At 40.0% G+C, this 20,236-nt stretch overlaps 1 long non-coding RNA gene and 1 pseudogene across 1 annotated transcript in view; one reads left to right on the top strand and one right to left on the bottom strand.

Annotated features, from left to right (window-relative positions):
* LOC130684317 (uncharacterized) overlaps positions 1-19,793 on the top strand; it is a 35,117-nt gene extending 15,324 nt beyond the window's left edge. The window contains exons 4-5 of the long non-coding RNA XR_008998566.1: positions 12,760-12,858; positions 19,203-19,793. This is a non-coding gene — a long non-coding RNA (uncharacterized LOC130684317). The remainder of the gene's footprint in view (positions 1-12,759; positions 12,859-19,202) is intronic.
* On the bottom strand, positions 3,323-5,638 carry LOC130684316 (60S ribosomal protein L9-like; annotated as a pseudogene).
* Positions 19,794-20,236: the final 443 nt, after the last annotated feature.

Below are 20,236 nucleotides of genomic sequence, written 5' to 3'. Positions count from 1 at the left end.
CTTTCCCAAAAGTAAGGTCTAACTCCAGTTATAAATCCCTTACATATTAACTCAGGAGTTTCCAAACTATGACTCATGGGTCAAGTCCAACCTGCCACTTGTTTTTATAAAGTTGTATTGGAACATGGTTATGCCCATTCATTTACCTATTGTCTATGGCTGCATAATGGCCAAGATGAGTAGGTTTGATAGAGACTGTATGGCCCCCAAAGCCTACAATATTTATTATCTGGCACTTGAAAAAATTTGCCAACCCCTGCTATTCAGAGTGGGTCTCCTTCTCTGACTGGAAACTGACTGATGCACATGGCCAACCCAAACCTCAGTGGGGAAGGGAAAAATAGTCTGCTGCTAGTGAAAAGAATTCTAGAGTTACAAGGTGAAGGACATGGTGCAGAGAGGGTTGAAAAATTAGGAAAACTAATGCCCTGTACCATACATGCTAATTTAAATCTAAAGTCTATTTAAATTTATTTTAATTTAAAAGAAAAAAGTGAAACGTAAGAAATTGCTGAACTTAAGATAAATGTTTCTTTACCAGAGATGGTAGTTCCTAAAATATTCTAAGTCTAAACTAAAAAAGACTATGAATAATGAAAACCCTTAGAGGTTGAATTCATCATAGCTTTTGAAATCACATTTCAGTTTTAGACAGAACTGATTTACTCCGCGAGGTCATTGATGCTGTTACCTTGCCTTCCTTCTTCCCTCTTCTCACTCCCAATTTTTGCTTATACTGGTTTTCCTTCAGTCCCAGATCTCCATTTAGGTGGATTCAAAGCCTACTGTCTACTGCGCGATGTGGCTTTCCCCTTTCAGAGTTCTTTATTTTGATTTGTGTTTTGGCTAAATTTCATCATCAATACTTTTTTTTTTAAGAGAAGAGCTCATGATGACTGTAATTTCTGATTTATTTCATGTTGGTGAGTGTCTGCCTCTTGGTTCTATGCTGGTTTGACTAGATATAATATTTTTAGGTCACACTTCTTCCCCTTAGACCTTTTTCAACAAACTCTATGTCCTGTGTCACTGAATGTTGCCATAAAGGGAGTCTGAGACCAGCTTGATTTTTTCCTCCCTTTAAAAACAAATCTGTTTAAATTTTTTCCTTCTACCTGTATATCTGAACAACTCTTTTCTTTCCCCCTTGAAATCTCTGTAGCTCAGAATCTTAAATAGGATATGTCAATGGTAGTTGTATTGAAACAATTTTTCCTGACATATACACTATCTTGTCAATCTTCAGATCGAATTTTTCATTCAAGTCAGAGAAATTTTCCTATATTATATCTCTGAATAATTTTAAGTTCTTTTTGTTGATATCTATACACAAGGGACATCAATTATCCTTAATTTGTAGAACGTCTTTGACTTCTGTATCTCACTCTCATTGCCTCAATCTCTGTCTTTTCCTTGTATATTCACTATTTTCTTAAGTCTCTCCTCCATGAGGTTAATTTGATTTTTAACCATGATTATTTTATTATTTTCTCTTCTATTTATCGATCACATCTGTAATCATAGTATTTTGGTTTTCAGTTTCTTTCCTAAGTTTTGTAACCTCCCTTTTCATCTCTTCTGTTATTTTATTATTTCGAGTTTTTGTGTTATTAAACCCATATTACATTGTTCTAAAATGCAAAACACTTGCAAAGAATCTATCTCTAATTTGAATTCCATTCTCCAGAACTGAGACAATATATTTCTCTTGTTTAAGCCACCCAACTTGTCGTACTTTGTGGTGGCATCCCAAGCAAACTAAAATATCCAGCCACCTTATTTAACATTTCAACCAGCCCCCAGCACTCGCCGTCTTCTCTGCTTTATTTATTTATTTATTTTTGCAATTTATCCCCTTCCAATATACTGTATAATTTCTTTATATATTTTATTGCCTATTCCCCCCAACTAGAATAAGGGCAGGGATTTTTGCTTTTTTACACCAGTTTATATCTAGATCCTAACACATAGTAGAAGCTCAATAAATAGTTGTTGAGTGAATAAATACAACCAATCTGACACTAGTCTATGATCAGAAATGACCCATTGTTAGGCCTGTTGAGAACTAATGAAATCACATTGACTATTGCTTTGTGATTTTTTTGGAAAATGTCTTTGGATTTACTAATCCATTCAGGAGTACTTATCAGGAATCTGCTGTATGACTGGGACTGTTCTCAGTGGTAAGCATACAGCAGTAAACAAAACCAAAAGGGAGAAAGAGACAATAAAAAAATAGTTTATGATATACTGTCAAGTGGTGATAGGTACTGTGAAAATTAATTAAGGAAGGCTACCCTGAAACTTCGTGGCCTAAAACAACAATGTCATACTCTCTCTCATGGTTCTTTGGTGGACAGGGCCCATAAGGATGATTCTTGCTGGGGGTCTCACACGTGGTACAGTCAGATGTTGGCCATACCTCCAGTCATTTAACGCACCAGCTGTGGTGCACATCCACGGCGGCTCAGGCACTTGGCTGCATTTGTTGGCCACCAGCTGGATGCTCAGCTGGTCTGCTGCCTGGTGCACCTACTCGCAGCCTCTCTGGGTGACCCAGGCGTAGTGGAGAAACTGTAGTTTTGGAAGGAGCTCTCCAAGAGCAAGTGTTCCAAGAAGCAGGAAGCAGAAGCTGCCAGAGAAGTTAAGGGTTATGCTTAAGTCACCATCACTTCTACTATATTCTGTTGTTAAATCAGTCACAAGGTGCCCCCCTCCCCCAACTCCCAGATTGATTGTTGCAGAATCTTTGAAAACACAACCCACACAGTTAGGGGATATTATGTCATGGGCAAGTGGGAGAGAGAGGTGCCCTATGTAGGGAAGTCCTCCCTAATACGGTGACCTTTGAGCACGGCCTAAGGTGACTGAGGAAATGAGCCATGTGGCTGTGTGGGGGGCTGAGGATGGCAAGTACAGAAGCCCAGAGGCAGGAGCGGGTTGGCGTGGTAAGGGAGAGCTGAGGGAAGATCTGCAGGGAGCTGTGGCTCTGCGCGGTGAGACTCAGTGGGATATGAGTACAGGGTCTTACCCGCGGGACCGAGGAGTTCCCAGATGGGTAAGGGGTTTTTAGTGGGGGGGTCAGGGGAGACAGGGGAGCCTGCGATGCAGCCCTTTCAGGTGCCTTTTCCTTCCCCATCCTGAAACCACTGGCGCTCTGGCCTGCAAGTTTGCCCTTTGCTCCTTGACCTCCACTGACCTGTGAGGCCTTGTCATTAGGTCACCTTCCTCTACCCAGAAGCCTGGTGCCAGCCAGGTCATGCATGTTGTTATGTTTATTGCTGTGCAACGTGGGATTGGGTGCCCCCGGGCAAGTCTGCGTCACAGCCTTGCCGTCACAGCACTCCTGCTTCAGGTCGGCACAGCAGGGCCCCAGCCCAGAAATAGGGCAGCAGTGCAGAGCCAAAGGGGCCCACGTAGGTCTCCCTTCGCTGGGACTGCAGCCTGTCCTGCCTCCGGCCCAGCGCTGGGTGGGCCCCTTCTGTGGGTCCCAATTCTTAGCCCATGCCCCAGCCCACTGGCTGGCTGAGCCCGCTTCACACCATCGGTTATCTGGAGCTGTGACTGCCCCAGCCTGGCTCCTGATCTCCTGGCTTCCCCGCCAGGGGGCCGCCTGTCTGATTTGCCCCGCAGTGGGGGGAGTGGTTACGTGGCAGGTAAGGGAAGCCACCTGCTTGCGTTTGGGTCTGGCTGTGGCACATATTCACCGCATTACCTTGGACAAGTAATTCAATCTCCCTGAGCTTTTTTGTTCTTCAATAGAAGGCTTTATTCTATCTTTTAAATATTTCAAATCGGTCTGAAGAATGATCTGTCATCTTGTTATTCCCATAGCTGGACAGCTCTTAGATCTTCATCAGCCTACTAACTGTCGCTTTTTCCGAGACATTGATGCTATCCTTGTTTTTAACTGTTGTGGCTTTCAGAATCAAAGTGGCAACCCAAATTTGAGACAAGTTCAATGTCTTTTTCTTTAAAAATTAATTTATCTTCCTGGACTTGAAATACAGAATAAGCAATGCTTGGCCTCATTCAAATACTGCTGATGTATCTCTCACCCAAGGAATTTTAGGTTTCAGTAAGAAACCTGGTCTCCTGCATGGCAGTGGGGATGGGAAGTGAGCACACAGACCTCCTCTTGTAACAGAAGCTAGGGTGACATCCTCCATCATGTTTTATATGTGACAACAGAGAGTGTAAACCGTAGCCAGTTGCTTCCTATTTCCCCACCATTTGTCCACCCAGAGTCTCTTTTCTTTTCTTTCCAAAGAGACAGTTCTACAGTAATGTGATTGAAGCCCTTCTGGGGCCTCTCATTATGCCTGTGCATCCCTTCCTAGTGATGTTGACATTTTCTGGAATGTCAGTGGTCTGGTTGTGGAGAATAGTCTTTGTTCTCATGGCAGATGTGGCACAGGGAGACCCCTCCTTATGCTTTTGTTTCTGCACATGTAAAATGGGGTGTATAATAGTACTGACCTCACAGATTTGCTGTGATAATCATTGAGTTCATGCATATAAAGGGCTTGGAAGGATGCCTGGTATGTAAGTGTTGGCTCTAATTTTTTTTTTTTACTACATTAGAGTCTGTGACTCCTTGGATGAAGCTCCCCTCCTTTCTGTGCTGCTCCCTAGAGCCAGGCCATACAGTTGGACCCCAGCTCAAGATCCCATGACTACAGGGCCTCTCAGGTCATGTACGTCCCCTTTCTGGTTGGCCCCACTATCCTGATAACCCATTGTGCCCCCACCTGGGCCTACTCAGAGGGCTGAGGAGGGAGAGTGTAGAGTCCATCTCAGCAAGAGTCCATTTGGGTTTCCAGCGCTGGACCACAGGACCCAGAGTGGGCACTGGCACCTTTGGAGGCCAAGCAGACGTCTCAGTAATTGCCAAGCTTCAGCAGTGTCTGTGCAAATGGGAGCACTGGTTGCTCACTCGGGAGGTGGCAGAATTTCTTGGTAATAGGCACTGGGCAGGAAAGGGGGCAGCGTGGGTGGATGATGCCAAGAGACCTGGCTTGAGGTTTTGCTTCGATCGCTATCCACCAGCACGTGGTGTCTGGGAGTGCTTATGGGACAGGGAGGGAGGCAAAGTCCCCCACGCTCTGGGGGTGAGGAGCAGGCGGTCTAGCTTTGTCCCCCCTTGGGGAATGCAGATCCATGGGTCAGCGTGAGCACAGAGGCGTACAGAACCAGGGAATGTTTGAAGGTCAGAAACAGGCTCGGGTTTCTATGTTACTTTTTCTTGTAAAATATGTGTATCATAAAGTTTGCCACATTAACAATTTCTAAGTGTTCAGTAGTGTTAGGTGTATTCACATTGTTGTGTTGCCAACCCCCAGAATTTTTTTGTCTTGTAAACTGAAACTATATGGTTATTAAACAACAGCTGCTTTCCCTTCCCCCCAGTCCCTGGCAATCACCATTCTTCTTTCTGTTTCTATTCTGTGGCGACCCCTTCTCGGTCTCCCCTTGGGGTCTCCTGCCTGTGTTCATCCCATAGGTACTGCTCTCCACCCTACTTAGCCCTTGGCCAGTGTATCCCCCCTTTGTACTTTTCCTGGGTGAGCTCCCTGAGCCATGGTTCCAAGCACTTTCTCATAGCTGATGGCTCCTGCACCCCTTAAGGCTCTATCCTCCCTGGGCCGCAGCCCTGAAGCCCCTGTCCCATTGAGCCCCTTCCCTTTGGCTCACTCCTGATCAACCTTTAGGGCTCAGCATTTTGAACAAGCACCAGGGAGATTCTTGCATGGGTGGTCCAGGAATCATATCTTAAACAGCACAGCTGCATTGTAAGGACCGGTTTCCCTGTCTCTCTCTCCCACCAGTATCAGCTCTGTGAAGGCTGACTGGCTCTGTCCTCCTGACAGCCCAGTCTCACAAACATTGGGAGATCAGGAAATATTTGGCAAGTGAGTGAATAAAGGAATCCTAAAACACAGCTCAGTGGAAAAGTAAGACCAAGAAAAAGGATTCCAGGTGAAGATGGTGGATTGAACACAAGCATCTTTTCCTAAGGAAAACTCACTGAAACCATAGCAAAGGGATTTGAAAGCCACAAACCCACAAGGATGGTGAAGTGGCAGACTGAGTCACAAGCAGCCAGTGGAAAGAGCAAAGAACCATTGAATCCACAGAAGGTGCAAGAACAGGTGTCACTAGCGACCCCTGAAAGTGGGGTGAAGATGAGGGAGGACCTTTGGGGGCCACCTTAGAGGCTCCCAGCCATGCTATATGAGCTTACAAGCACAAAATGCAGCCTGTTTACCCAGTCATCTTTCTGCCAGGTGCCCAGTATCTTGTCTACACAGGTGCACTAATCCTGGTGAGCCCTGGGTTGTCCAAGATGTACCCACAATCCCAGAGGGGCTTTGAACACTCAGGGGAGCTGAGATCCTCTGATCTGGAGATCCTATTTGGAATAACTCATCCTGGGATCCTTCACCCAGAAGTGTTGATACTGTGCGTCCCTTATACATTGGGTTTGTGTTTAATACCCAGCTTTTCAAAACTCAATGATATTTGGCGTGGTATGCATATTACATGGGAAAATTTATCAAAAGTAAACAAATGATTAACACAAAAAATTCAGACAAGTGGTTACCTGTTTGGGGAGGGGAGGAGTATGTGATGGGGTAGGGACACACCGGGGGCTGTGTAGTGCACTGAATTGTGTTCCTCCAAAAGACATGGGCAGTCCTAACCCCAGTACCTGTGAATGTGACTTTATTTGGTAATAGGATCTTTGCAGACACAATCAAATTAAGATGGGTCATACCGACTGGATTAGAGTAGGCTCTAAATCCAATGGCTGGTGTCTTTGTAAGAGAAAGGAGAGGGAGATTTGAGTACAGACACATGGAGAAGAAGCCCACGTGATGACAGAGGCAGAGATTCAAGCAATGCAGCTACAAGCCAAGGATGCTGGGAGCCCAGACACCAGGAAGAAGCAAAGACTCTCCTCAGGAGGCTTCAGAGGGAGTGTGGTCCTGCAGACACTGTGATTTCAGACTTCTAGCCCCCATCTGTGAGAATAAATTTCTGTTGTTTTAAGCCACTCAGTTTGCAATAATTTGTTACAGCAGAAGTAGGAAACTGATATAAGCCCCAAAGCTTTATTAACGTTATATTTCTCGACCTGGGTTACAAGTACATGAGGGTTGGCTTTATTGTTTTTCAACTATACATATATGTTTTATATACATACATGATTTTATAATAACGAAGTAAAACAACAGCAAAAAACGGAACATCTGGAGAGTGTCTAGGCTTTAACGATGTGTTCAGGTTGGGCACATTTGGCTATGGGTTTGCTGCGTGCCAAGACCGAGGCAGGTCTGTGGGGCATGTGCAGAAGGGAATTTCTGAGCTGAGCCTGAACGTTGTGATAATGGGATTCAGCAAATAGCAGAGGGGCTGTGGAAGCTTCATGTCTTAGAAGCAAAAATTTCGTGCTATCATAGACCAGACCCCATGCCAGTAGGTGCAACGTCGACAAGAAGATGAGATGCCCTTCTTCCTACGTGCACAGGCTGTGCGCCCTCATGGGGAGGGTCCTGGATAGGGAAGCTTCAGTGTCTGGGGGGTGGAGCATGCAGGTGTCCCTCAGAAAGCTCTGCGGGAGCCCGCTGACCTGCAGCAACTGTTTGGTATGCAGTCAGAGGGGTGCCATCTTCCATCTGATGGCAGATATTTTGGTAATGGCCAAGCAACAGGCCTGTCTACCTCAAAGTGGGCAAGATCTGAGCAGCCTTACCATCTTCCAGGTGCTCATTACAATCCTGGGCCATACCTGGCTCTCTGGGGATGGCCCTGTGGAGCTTGCAGGGGGAAGGCCTCATGAAGGGCCAGAAAGAGCTCCCTCAAGACACTGATCTAGACAGAGGAGCCAGTGGTAGGAGAGAATAGCACCCCCTCCCCCCAGCCCCGTGTCATGGGGCTTCCTCTGGACAGGCCTCCTTCAAATCCCCGTTGGCCTCAAGAAAACTGACCTGACCTCTGGAGCAAACTCTCTCATCCCTTTTCTCAGCCAGAACTATCAGGACCATGTGATTTCTCAGTGATTTTTTTTTTCTCTACTTGGTTCCCTGCCTTGCAGTTAGAGGAGAAAACAGCCATCCTAGGAATTCTCAGTAAGTGTATTTTATTGTAGCTGAAAAAATATATATTTTTAAGGATGTGAAAATGAATATTATACACCTTATAGAACAACTCTCCTAAACTGAATGTTAAAAAATGGTGGCTAAACAGCTGATGTAAGATCAAAATGGACTTTGAAAAGTGGATAGAAATGGAAGAAAATCACTTAAAACTTTTCTTAACACTGTGTTAAATTCTGTTCAATGGATATTCTGGGAAAATGATATAATTCCTTTAAAAGCTGGGCTTCCCTGCAGCTGCAGCCAAGTTGTAAAACTGGGATGTAGAATGTAAGGAGGCCAATCTTACGGTCATTTTTAACAATCTGATGGGAGGGGTATTTAGAATGGTTTGAACGCTGGCTGCCCAGGAAACCAATGGTAGGAAAAATAACATCACAGGGCCTTTTATATGGCCCACTGGTATGGTGATGCAATGTGATTATTTTCCTGACTTTCTGTTTTTGCCACAGGAAAAGGAAGAGGCGAGGGAATCAGAAAAGTGCTCAGTTGCCTAATTACCAATGCTTCTCTCAGATAAATTATAAACAGGCTGTTACAGGATTCTCTGCCACAGCAAAGAAACAAAGCAGCCTTTAAACACTTTGGGTGTCAGCATGCCCTAATTTCGAAAGCACTAGAGCTATGTATAACCCCAAAGATAATCTTTCTCCAAGGAATGATAAAAGAAAAGTTTAAAAAAAAAAAAAAAGTAAACTCAACTCCCCATTCCTGGGCCTGTGGCAGACATCATTAATCAATCAAGGCCAAATTTTCCCTGGAACCTAAATGATGCTCCAGAATTCTTCTCAACAATGTGTGCCTGACAGCTACTAGAAATAGATTAGGATTGGCATGTGAGCTGAGCCAACTAAAGAGGCTCCCAGTCTGGTGGTTTAAAATGTGGTCTTTGGAGTCAAATCTTGGTTCAGCCACTTAAGCTATCAGATAAATTTCCTTATCTGTGAGATGCAGATAATAGTACCTATCTCATTGGATTGTTATAAAGATTAAATTACCAGACCTAAAGAGCTTAGAAGAGGACAAATAGTAAATACTGAATAAGCATTACTTTTTATTTTTCTAGAATAAACACTTAGAGATCATTTACTCTTTAACCCTGGAGAAAGACCTAGATTAAGATTTAGTAGTAACCTATGACTTGACGATCTAGTCAACAAAAGATATATTTAGCAATGATTATATGCCAGAGTGTGTATAAAATGTTGGGAATTCTGTGGCTAGCTAGACAAAGCACCAGTTTTACCTAGGTGATATAAATCTTGCTCAAAGTTGGCATCCTTTGGTTTATTTTCAGTTGGCATCCTTTGACAAGTTGTTGGTTTATATTCAATTATTTTAAACCACAATTCTGTTTAATAGAAAAAGAATAATTGAGAAGCTAAGTGGCCAATTACATATGGAAAGCTGCTTAACCTCATTAAGAAACAGGAAAATGACAATAATGGGAGGGGTAAGATGAGAGAAACAGAAAATCAATCTAGGCATTCAACATCCAAATATAAGGAATTCCAGGAAGAGAGACAAGAAGCAATTAAGAGAAGAAAAATCATCAAAGATATAATATAAAAATATCTCCAGACCTGAGAACAGGTATTTCTAGACGTTACTGAACCAAGTTGGGCCCATTTGTCTGTGCACATTGTAAAACCAATCACTGAGGCTCTGGTCTTTTGCAGAAAGTTTTATTGCAAGGAGGCCCAGCAAGAAGACAGGCGGCAAGGATCAAATTGGTCTCCCTGAGCTCAGATGGAGTACAGAATTTATACAGAAGGTTTATGCATATTCAGCAGGGGCTGATAAAATTAACAGTTGGGGGCAGAACTTTTTTCCTGCACCTCTGTAGCATGTTAACATGTTACTACATATGCTGAATGTTCAAAAATGGTGGCTAAACAGCTCAGCAGTGGAAATTTTAATAAGGAAATGAGAAAAAGGTAACTTGAGGTCATCTGGAACTGTTTCTGCATAGGCTCAGGTGAGGGTCTTCTCTGAGTGAAGTTGGCTCCAAGAGTCCTGCAGAGCAACTCATGACTTTGTTGTCTTAGAAAAGATAGCTTATGGCCAACATGGAAAAGAATAGGAACAACAAATGCTGGCGAGGATGTGGAGAAAGGGGAATCCTCCTACACTGCTGGTGGGAATGTAAATTAGTTCAACCATTGTGGAAAGCAGTATGGAGGTTTCTCAAAAAACTAAAAATAGAAATGCCATTTGACCCAGGAATTCCACTCCTAGGAATTTACCATAAGAATGCAGGAGCCCAGTTTGAAAAAGACATATGCACCCCTATGTTTATCGCAGCACTTTTTACAGTAGCTAAGAGATGGAAGCAACCTAAGTGTCCATCAGTAGATGAATGGATAAAGAAGATGTAGTACATATACACAATGGAATATTATTCAGCCATAAGAAGAAAACAAATCCTACCACTTGCAACAACATGGATGGAGCTAGAGGGTATTATGCTCAGTGAAATAAGCCAGGTAGAGAAAGACAAGTACCAAATGATTTCACTCATCTGTGGAGCATAAGAACAAAGCAAAAACTGAAGGAACAAAAGAACATCAGACTCACAGAACCCAAGAATGGACTAACAGTTGCCAAAGGGAAAGGGACTTGGGGGGGAAAGGGAGGGAGAAGGAGAATAAGGGGCATTACCATTGGCACACATAATGTGGGGGGGGCACAGGGAAGGCAGTATAGCACAGATAGGATGAGTAGTAACTCTATAGCATCTTACTATGCTGATGGACAGTGACTATAATAGGGTATGTGGTGGGGACTTGATAATGGAGGGTATCTATAACCACAATGTTGCTTATGTAATTGTATCTTGATGATACCAAAATAAAAAAAGAAAAGAAAAGAAAAGATAGCTTAGAAAGTGGTAATGAATTTTAACAATGCAGTGAGTAACCTGAGGCAGGGAATGACTTTTGGCTTTTTAATTAAAAGGCCACAGTTTCATAGATGTAAAGGTCCACTGAGCTGCATGGCAAAATGAATGAAAAAGATCCTCATCAAGGCATATTATCATCCATGGATAAAGAAAAAAATAGGATGGGGGGGTGGGGTGTGTTAGAAACCAGTTATATGTAAAGAAACAGAAGTCAAAATGACATTGGATTTTTAACCTCTAATTTTATACCCAGCCAATCTATCAGTGAAGTGTGAAGATAGAACAAAGATATTTGTAGACTTCAGTGACTTGAAAAATATACTTATGTTAAAGGATACATTTTTTTAAGTTAAACAATGACTCTCATAAACATAAAACATGAACATGTGTTAAATATCTTACTTAACTCATTATTGATGAGGGAATCAACAAGATGTTACAACCAGTTCAAAGAAGTCAAAGAAACATTTATATGGAATAAAGGGATTATGAAATGAACTTACAGGTAGATATAAAATTGCCTTTTTGTATGTCCCATGGAGAGGGACATGGATTATTTATTTGCATATCTATATATAAGAATCACTCTGCTTGCTGTCAGTTTTCTACAATTAACTGAGTTGTAAAATAGCTCAAAGGCAATGAAAGGCATGGAGCACCCATAGAATCAAAATCAGTTAACTCCAAAAGATATGCTCTAAACGAGGCACAATTTTTCACTGAAGCACAGAATTTTCCAAGTACACTCCCAAGTGACTTTTATTAGGACCCTGCTAGTCAGTATGCTTCAACAAAAGGAGGGAGTAGATTTTTTTAAAAAGAGAGAGAAATGGGATCCTCCAAACAGGAATAAGGTATCCAATACTGGAGGGGGTGAGGATGAGCCACAGGACTAGAGCAGAGCATTAGGCCAGAGCCCAGCCAGCTCAGAGTACAGGAGGAAGGGGGACTCTTGAGGGGCTCCAGAAAGAAGAAATGTAACTGATGTGCTTAAACATATGGAAAATATCATGGAAAGGCTTTAGGCAGAAGTGTTAAATCTTTTAGAGAACACTGATAATAAGTAATAGGAAATAAAGCAAAATTTAAAAAATGAGTCCATTATTAACTTAAGGATTTATACTGGAGGGTTGCACAAGAATGGAGCTCAGTAATGCTTGACTCAGCAGCAAGTAGTACTTCCATGGTCATTATAATGAGAACACTATCTATTTATCCAAAAAGTGTAATAGAATTATGTTGGGATGATGGGAGAGGAGAGGTGATGGATGTACATATGGGAGAGTTAGGTACTCACCCACCAAAGTCAGTGAATAATGTCTAAAATGACAAATTAACAAATAGCAGTAGAAGCATGTTATTCACAAATATGGAGATGAAATACCAGAAAAAAATAGCTAGAAATGTTGCCAGTGGCTGCCTCTGGGAAGTAGATCCTGGGGATAAGCAAGCTTAGGGCAGAGAACTGTTTTTCATGAAAAACCTATGTACATGCATACACATATACATCCGTATATATGTGTATTTATTAAAAATAAAATGGAAAAAAATACTTTACCTAAAAAAGGCATCTATTATTAAGTTCTGGTGAGGTGTGGATAATCTCAAATACTACTAGTGAAGGATAATTTGGCACAGATATTTTGGAAAGGTCACTTGGCAGAATCTGATGAAATTTCACATGTACATACTTTTCAGCTCAGCAGTCATACCACTTGACCTTTATCCTCAGAGAAACACTTGTATATGTGTTCAAGGAAGCATGCCTAAGGATGTTCACGGAGAATTGTTTATAAGGTAAGAAAATGATTATGCTCTAATGTCCAATAAAGGGCGAATGGCAGTACAACAACAAAAACAAAAAGTCTGGTTTTATACTGTGCTACTGACATGAACAGTACGTTAGGCAGTATCTCTCTGACATTGTTTAATGAAAAACACAAGTTCCATAGCAACTTTGTTGTTAAAATTGCAATCATACCCACACAAAATGAAACAGTATATATGTTTTTATTGATATATATATAATTGACATACAAAATTATATTAGTTTCAGATGTACATCATGATTTGACATTTATGTACATTGTGAAATGATCACCACAATATGTCTAATTACTTTCTGTCACCAAAGTTAGAAAAATTATTTTTCTTGTGATGAGAAATTTTAAGATTTGCTTTCTTGGCAACTTTTAAATTTGCAATACAATATTATTGTTATAGTCACCATGCTGTACATTACATTCCCATGACTTACCTGTTTTATAACTGAAGTTGTTCTTCTTGATCCCCTTCACCCATTTTGCGCATCCCTCCACTCTACCACTCTGGTAATCACCAGTCTCTTCTTTTTTCTATGAAGTTCTGTTTTATTTGTTCATTTGTTTTTCAGATTCCACATGTAAATGAAATCACACAGTATTTGTCTTTCTCTGTCTAACTTATTTCACTGAGCATCATACTCTTAAGGTCTCTCCATGTTGTTGCAAATGGAAGGATTTCATCCTTTTTTATGGATGAGTAGTGCCCATTGTATATATACCACATCTTATCTAGTCATCTATTGATATAAACACAGGTTGTTTCCGTATCTTGGCTATTGTAAATAGTTCTATGATGAACATAGGGATGCATATATCTTTTAAAATTAGTGTTTTGTTTCCTTGGATAAATACCCAGAAATGGAATTGCTGGATCATAGGTAGTTCTATTTTTAATTTTTTTAGGACCCTCTATACTGTTTCCCAGAGTAGCCACACCAATTTACATTCTCACTAATGGTGCACGAAGTGACTTTTTCACCACATCGTCACCAACACTTATGTCATTTTGATAACAGCATTCTTAGGAGTGAGGTGATACCTCCTTGTAGTTCGACTTACATTTACTTGATGATTAATGATTTTGAGCATCTTCTCATGTGCCTGTTGGCCTTCTGTATGCATGTGGCTGTCCAGTTTTACCAAAATCATTTATTGAAGAGACTGTCCTTTCTCACTGTATATTCTTGCCTCTTTTGTTGTAAATTCATTAACCATATATTCTTGGGTTTATTTCTGGGCTCTCTATTCTGTTCTATTGATCTATGTGTCTGATTTTATGCTAATACCATATTGTTTTGATTATTATCATCTCATAATATAGTTTGAAATCAGGGGATATAATACTCTCAGCTTTGTTCTTTTTTCTCCAGATTGCTTTGTCTATTCGAAATCATTTGTGGTTCCATACAAATTTTAGGATTGTATGTTCTATTCCTGTGAAAAGTGCCATTAGAATTTTGATAGGGATTGCACTGAATCTTTAGATTGCTTCAGATAATATGGACATTTTTACAATATTAACTCTTCAAATGCATGAGCATGGACTATCTTTCCATTTATTTGAGTCATCTTTAATTTCTTTCATCAATGTCTATTTATAGTTTTTAGTGTATAGATGTAAAGAATAAAATAAAAGGTGTTTTATTCTTTTTGATGCAATTTTAAATGGGATTGTTTTCTTAATTTCTCTTCTGATAGTTTGTTGTTAGTGTATAAAAATGCAACCAATTTTTATAAAGTATATTAAAAAATCACTGTATACATACAAAATCACTTGTATACTACAACCCAATTCATTTATTAGTTCTAACAGTTTTTTGATGGAGTCTTTAGGGTTTTCTATATGTAAAATCATGTCATCTGCGAATAGTAATAGTTTTACTTCTTCCTTTCTAGTTTTGATGGCTTTTATTTCTTTTTCCTTCCTAATTTCCCTGGCTAGGACTTCAACACTGTGTTGACTAAAAGTGGCAGGAGTGGGAATCCTTGTCTCATTCCTGATCTTTTTTTTTGATATTGTTAATGTACAATTACTTGAACAACATTATGGTAACTAGACTCTCCCTATTATCAAGTCCCCCCCACCACATACCCCATTACAGTCACTGTCCATCAGCATAGTAAGATGATATAGAATCATTACTTGTCTTCTCTGTATATACTGCCTTTTCCGTGTCCCCCACCACTACATTATGTTTGCTAATCATAGTGCCCCCTTTTCCCCCTTATCCCTCCCTTCCCACCCATCCTCCCCAGTCCCTTTCCCTTTGGTAACTGTTAGTCCATTCTTGGGTTCTGTGATTCTGCTGCTGTTTGTTCCTTCAGTTTTTTTTTTGTTCTTACACTCCACATATGAGTGAAATCATTTGGTATTTGTCTTTCTCCACCTGGCTTATTTCACTGAGCATAATACCCTCTAGCTCCATCCATGTTGTTGCAAATGGTAGGATTTGTTTTCTTCTTATGGCTGAATAATATTCCATTGTGTATATGTACCACATCTTCTTTATCCATTCATCTACTGATGGACACTTAGGTTGCTTCCATTTCTTGGCTACTGTAAATAGTGCTGTGATAAACATAGGGGTGCATCTGTCTTTTTCAAACTGGGCTGCTGAATTCTTAGGGTAAATTCCTAGGAGTGGAATTCCTGGGTCAAATGGTATTTGTATTTTGAGCTTTTTGAGGAACCTCCATACTGCTTTCCACAATGGTTGAACTAATTTACATTCCCACCAGCAGTGTAACAGGGTTCCCCTTTCTCCACATCCTCGCCAACATTTGTTGTTGCTTGCTTTTGGATGTTGGCGATCCTTACTGGTGTGAGGTGATATCTCATTGCATTTCTCTGATGATTAGCAATGTGGAGTATTTTTTCATGTGGCTGTTGGCCATCTGAATTTCTTCTTTGGAGAAGTGTCTGTTCAGCTCCTCTCATTCCTGATCTTAAGGAGAAAGCTTTCAGCTTTTCACCACTGAGGATAATGTTAGCTGTGTGCTTGTTAAATAGGGCCTTTATTATGCTGAGGTATGTTCCATTCTATACTAATTTTGTTGAGGCCTCTCTTTTTTCTTAGTGAGTCTAAAAGTTTGTCAATTTTATTTTTTTCAAAGAACTAGCTTTTAGTTTCATTGATCTTTTCTGTTATCTCTTTAGTCTTTATTCATCTTTATTATTTCCTTCTATTAACTTTGAGGTTTGTTTTTATTTTTCTAGTTCCTTTTGGTGTAGTTACTTTACTTGAGATTTTTCTTGTTTCTTAAGGTAGGCCTGTATTGCTATAAACTTCCCTTTTAGAACTGCTTTTGTTACATCCAATAGATTTTGATGTGTTGTAGGTCCATAATCATTTGTTTCAATGTATTTTTTATTTTTTTCTTTTATTTCTTTGTTGATACATTTGGTTGTTCAGTAGTATCTTGTTTAGTCTCCACATATTTGTAAAATTTTCAGTTTTCTTTTTGTAATTGGTTTCTAGTTTCATACCACTGTCAGAAAAGATGCTTAATATAATTTCAACCTTCTTAAATTTATTGAGACTTGTCATCTAGCACATGATCTATCTGGAGAATGTTCCATGTGCACTTGAGAAGAATGTGTATTCTGCTGCTTTTGGTTGGAATGTTCTGTATATATCTAGTTAAGTCCATCTGGTCTAATGTGTCATTTAAGGCCTATGTTTCCTTATTGATTTTCTGTTGGGATGATCTATCCATTGATATAAGTGAGGTATTAAAGTTCCCTACTGTTATTATATGGCTGTAAATTTCTCCCTTTAGATCTATTAATGTTTGCTTTATATATTTAGATGCTCTTATTTGGGGCATATAAATATTTACAAATATTATACCTTCTTATTGGATTGACCTCTTTATCATTATGTAATGCCCATCTTTGTCTCTTATTACAGTCTTTGCTTTAAGTCTATTTTGTCTGATTAAGTATAACTACTTTAGCTTTCTTTTGGTTTCCATTTGCATGAAACATGTTTTCCATCCATTCACTTCCAGCATGTGTGTATCCTTATATCTGAAGTGGGTCTTTTGTAGGCAACATGTAGATGGGTCTTGTTTTTTAAATCCATTCAGCCACTCTATGTTTTTTGATTTGAGAGTTTAGTCCACTTACATTTAAACTAATTATTGATAGACATGTACTTATTGCCGTTTTTAGTTATTTTGTGGTTCTCTTTCCTTTCTTCTTTTCTTTCTTTCTTCCCTTATGTTTTTGTAGCTTTCTGTAGTATGCTTAGATCCCTTTCTCATTATTTCTTGTGCATCTACTATAGGTTTTTACTTTGTGGTTACCATGAAGCTCAGATATGATAGCCTGCACGTATAACAGTCTACTTAAAGTTGATAGCATTTCAAGTTTGAATACGTTCTGAAACTGCATTTTTACTCACATCTCCTATGTTTTATATTTTTGTAGTCACATTTTTCATCTTTTAATTGTGTTTCCCTTATTTATTGTAGTATTCTTACTACTTTTGTCTTTGAACCTTCCTACTAGCTTTATAAGTGAGTCATCCTCTTCCTTTACTATGTATTTACCAGTGTGATTTTTTCTTTCATGTTTTATTACTAACTAGTGTCCTTTCTTTTCAGCTTAAAAGGGCCAATTTAGCAGTGATGAACTCCTTCAGCCTTTTCTTGTGTGGGAAACTCTTTATTCCTCTTTCAATTCTAAATGATAGCCTTGCTGGGTAGAAAATTCTTGGTTGGAAGTTTTTTTTCGTTCAGCATGCTGAATATATTGTGCCACTCCCTTCTGGCCTGGAAAGTTTCTGCTGAAAAATCTGCTGATCATTTTATGGGGGTTCCCTTTTATGTAATAAGTTGTTTTTCTCTTGCTGCTTTTAAGATTCTCTCTTTAACTTTTGACATTTTAATTACAGTGTATCTTGGTGTGGGTCTTTTTGGTTTCATCTTGTTTGGAACTCTGTGGGCTTCCTGGATCTGGATGTCTGTTTCCTTCCCCAGGTGAGGGAAGTTTTCATCCATTATTTCTTCAAATAAGTTTTTTGCCCCTTTCTCTCTCTTTTCTTCTGGGACCCCTATAATGTGAATATTATTCTACTTGATGTTGTCTCATAGATCCCTTAAGCTATCTTCCAGAGCATTGATTCTTTCTTCTGGTTCATCGAGTCTGCTCCTGAACCCCTTAGTGTATTTTTCAATTCAGTTATTCTTCAGCTTTGTGACTTCTGTTTAATACTTTCTTATATTTTCTATCTCTTTGTTGAAGTTCTCTCTGTTCAGTTATTCTTCTTTTGCATTCAGTGAGCATCTTTATGAGCATTACTTTGAACTCTTTATCAGATGAATTACTTTTATCAGGTAAATTACTTACAAATCTCCATTAAGTCTTTTTTCTGGGGTTGTACCTTGTTCTTTTATTTGGAACATATTCCTCTGTTTCCTCAATTTCTTGACTCTGTGTTTGTTTCTCTGTGTTAGGCAAAACAGCCCTCTCTTCCAGTCTTGAAGGGGTGGCAATAAACCTTGCCCTAAGTTTTTGGTCATCTCTCAAACTGTCTCTCCTATTGTTTCAGACTCATGGGACCCAGAAACGCAATTCCCCCTGGCCACCAAAGCCCAGCAGTCAAGAGGCATCCCCTGTGTGGGCTGCACACACCTACTGGCTTTGGAGGGCCACAGAGGGAGTGAGATACTTATCTTCCACCTCTGGTGGGACTGTGTCCATGGTGCTAGCTCAGGCACTACTAGGTTAGAGTGAGAATGCAAAAATGGTGCCTGCCAGCACTAGCACTAACAGGGTAGAGAATGTAAAAATGTCACCCACCAGTGTATTCATCCCTGGAGAGAGTCCCAACAGTCTTTTATTCCTCTGGAAGAAGCTTTAAGATTTGCAAACATATCTCCTTCAAATATGGTCTAGGCTCTTTCAAACTGCTGCTTTTGTGTTGGGTCCCAGGGTGAGTGAGTTTTCACATGAGCCCTTTAAGAGCAATATCTCCCTAGATGATATGGTTCTCCTGGATGTAAGCCCTATTGGTTTTCAAAGCTGGATATTCTGGGAGCTCATCCTTCTAGTGCAAGTCCCAAGGGTTGAGGTATCTGATGTGGGGCACAAACCCCTGGCTCCTCAGGGAGCAGTTCTGTATTTGTGAGGACCCTACTGATGGTTGGCCACTGCGCCATGGTTCAGGTTTTTGGCGAGACTGAGTTTCTGCCTCTCCTACCCATCTCAGTGTGGCCCTTTTATCCTTTGTTGTGGAGTAGCTCTTCAGCTAGTACTCAGGTTCTTTTCAGAGTTGATTATCTCATATATAGCTATAGATTTGTTGTATCTAGGAGGAGGTGAGTTGAGGATCTTCCTCCATCACCATCTTGAATTGGAATCGGGAACCAAAAACTCTCTTTTGGAATCAGTCATTCCCAGCCCAGTCCCCATATTCAGAAGTGTCAAGTCTCTGATCACATGCCAAAATAAAGGTAGGTGGTTTGGGAACTTTCACATATTCAATATATATAAAACGTTGGGCTGTGTGGGGAAGTCCTGTGACCCCAATCCTCTTTGTCTCCAGGTGAAACAGCATATTTTTTTAATGTTCATGTAAGTATGTCTATGCATAGGAAAAGTTCTGGAGACATACATACATACCTAACTAATAAGAGTAATCAAGTGGAGACTTTACTATACCTGTACTATCTTTTTGGGAAGGAGGGAAAATGCAAATATATTTTTTTAATTAAAAATATTTGTATAATTGTGGTGAAATAAACATAACATAAATTTACTATCTTAACCATTTTTAAGTGTACAGTTCATAGTATTACATAATTCACATTGTTGTAACAACCGATCTCCAGTAATCTTTTCATGCAAATCTGAAACTCTAATATCCTTAAAACAACAATTCCCCCATTCCTCCCTCCCCATAGCCCCTGGCAACCATCACTCTACTTTCTATCTGTGAATCTGACCACTGTAGGTACCTCATATACGTGAATTATACAGTGTTTGTGACTGGCTTATTTAACTTAGCATCACATCTTCAAGGGTTCATCCATGTTGTGGCCTGAGTCAGAATTTCCTCCCTTTTTAAAGCTGAATTATAGTATCTTTTTAGGAGCATATAGGCCTGTATTTTCAGTGAAATTAAAACTAAATACAGTTTTCAAGAGAAAAAGCAAATAAAAACAGAAAAATAAACTGAAAGTAAATACCCAAAAATGTTACCCATTTATTTCTGGGTCAGGCAATAGTGGTCATTTACATTTTCTTTCATACTCTCTTTTGTTTGGATTATAAATTATTTTAACACCAGAAGAATATTAAAACTAGAAAGGAAGAAAGTGTGCATTCTTGTTTTGGCATGTCACCT

The sequence above is a fragment of the Manis pentadactyla genome, chromosome 7, assembly GCF_030020395.1.
Source record: "Manis pentadactyla isolate mManPen7 chromosome 7, mManPen7.hap1, whole genome shotgun sequence".
NCBI classification, from domain to species: Eukaryota; Metazoa; Chordata; class Mammalia; order Pholidota; family Manidae; genus Manis; species Manis pentadactyla.
The sequence above is the reverse complement of the archived record's forward strand: the minus strand, read 5'-3'. Positions and strand labels throughout refer to the sequence as shown.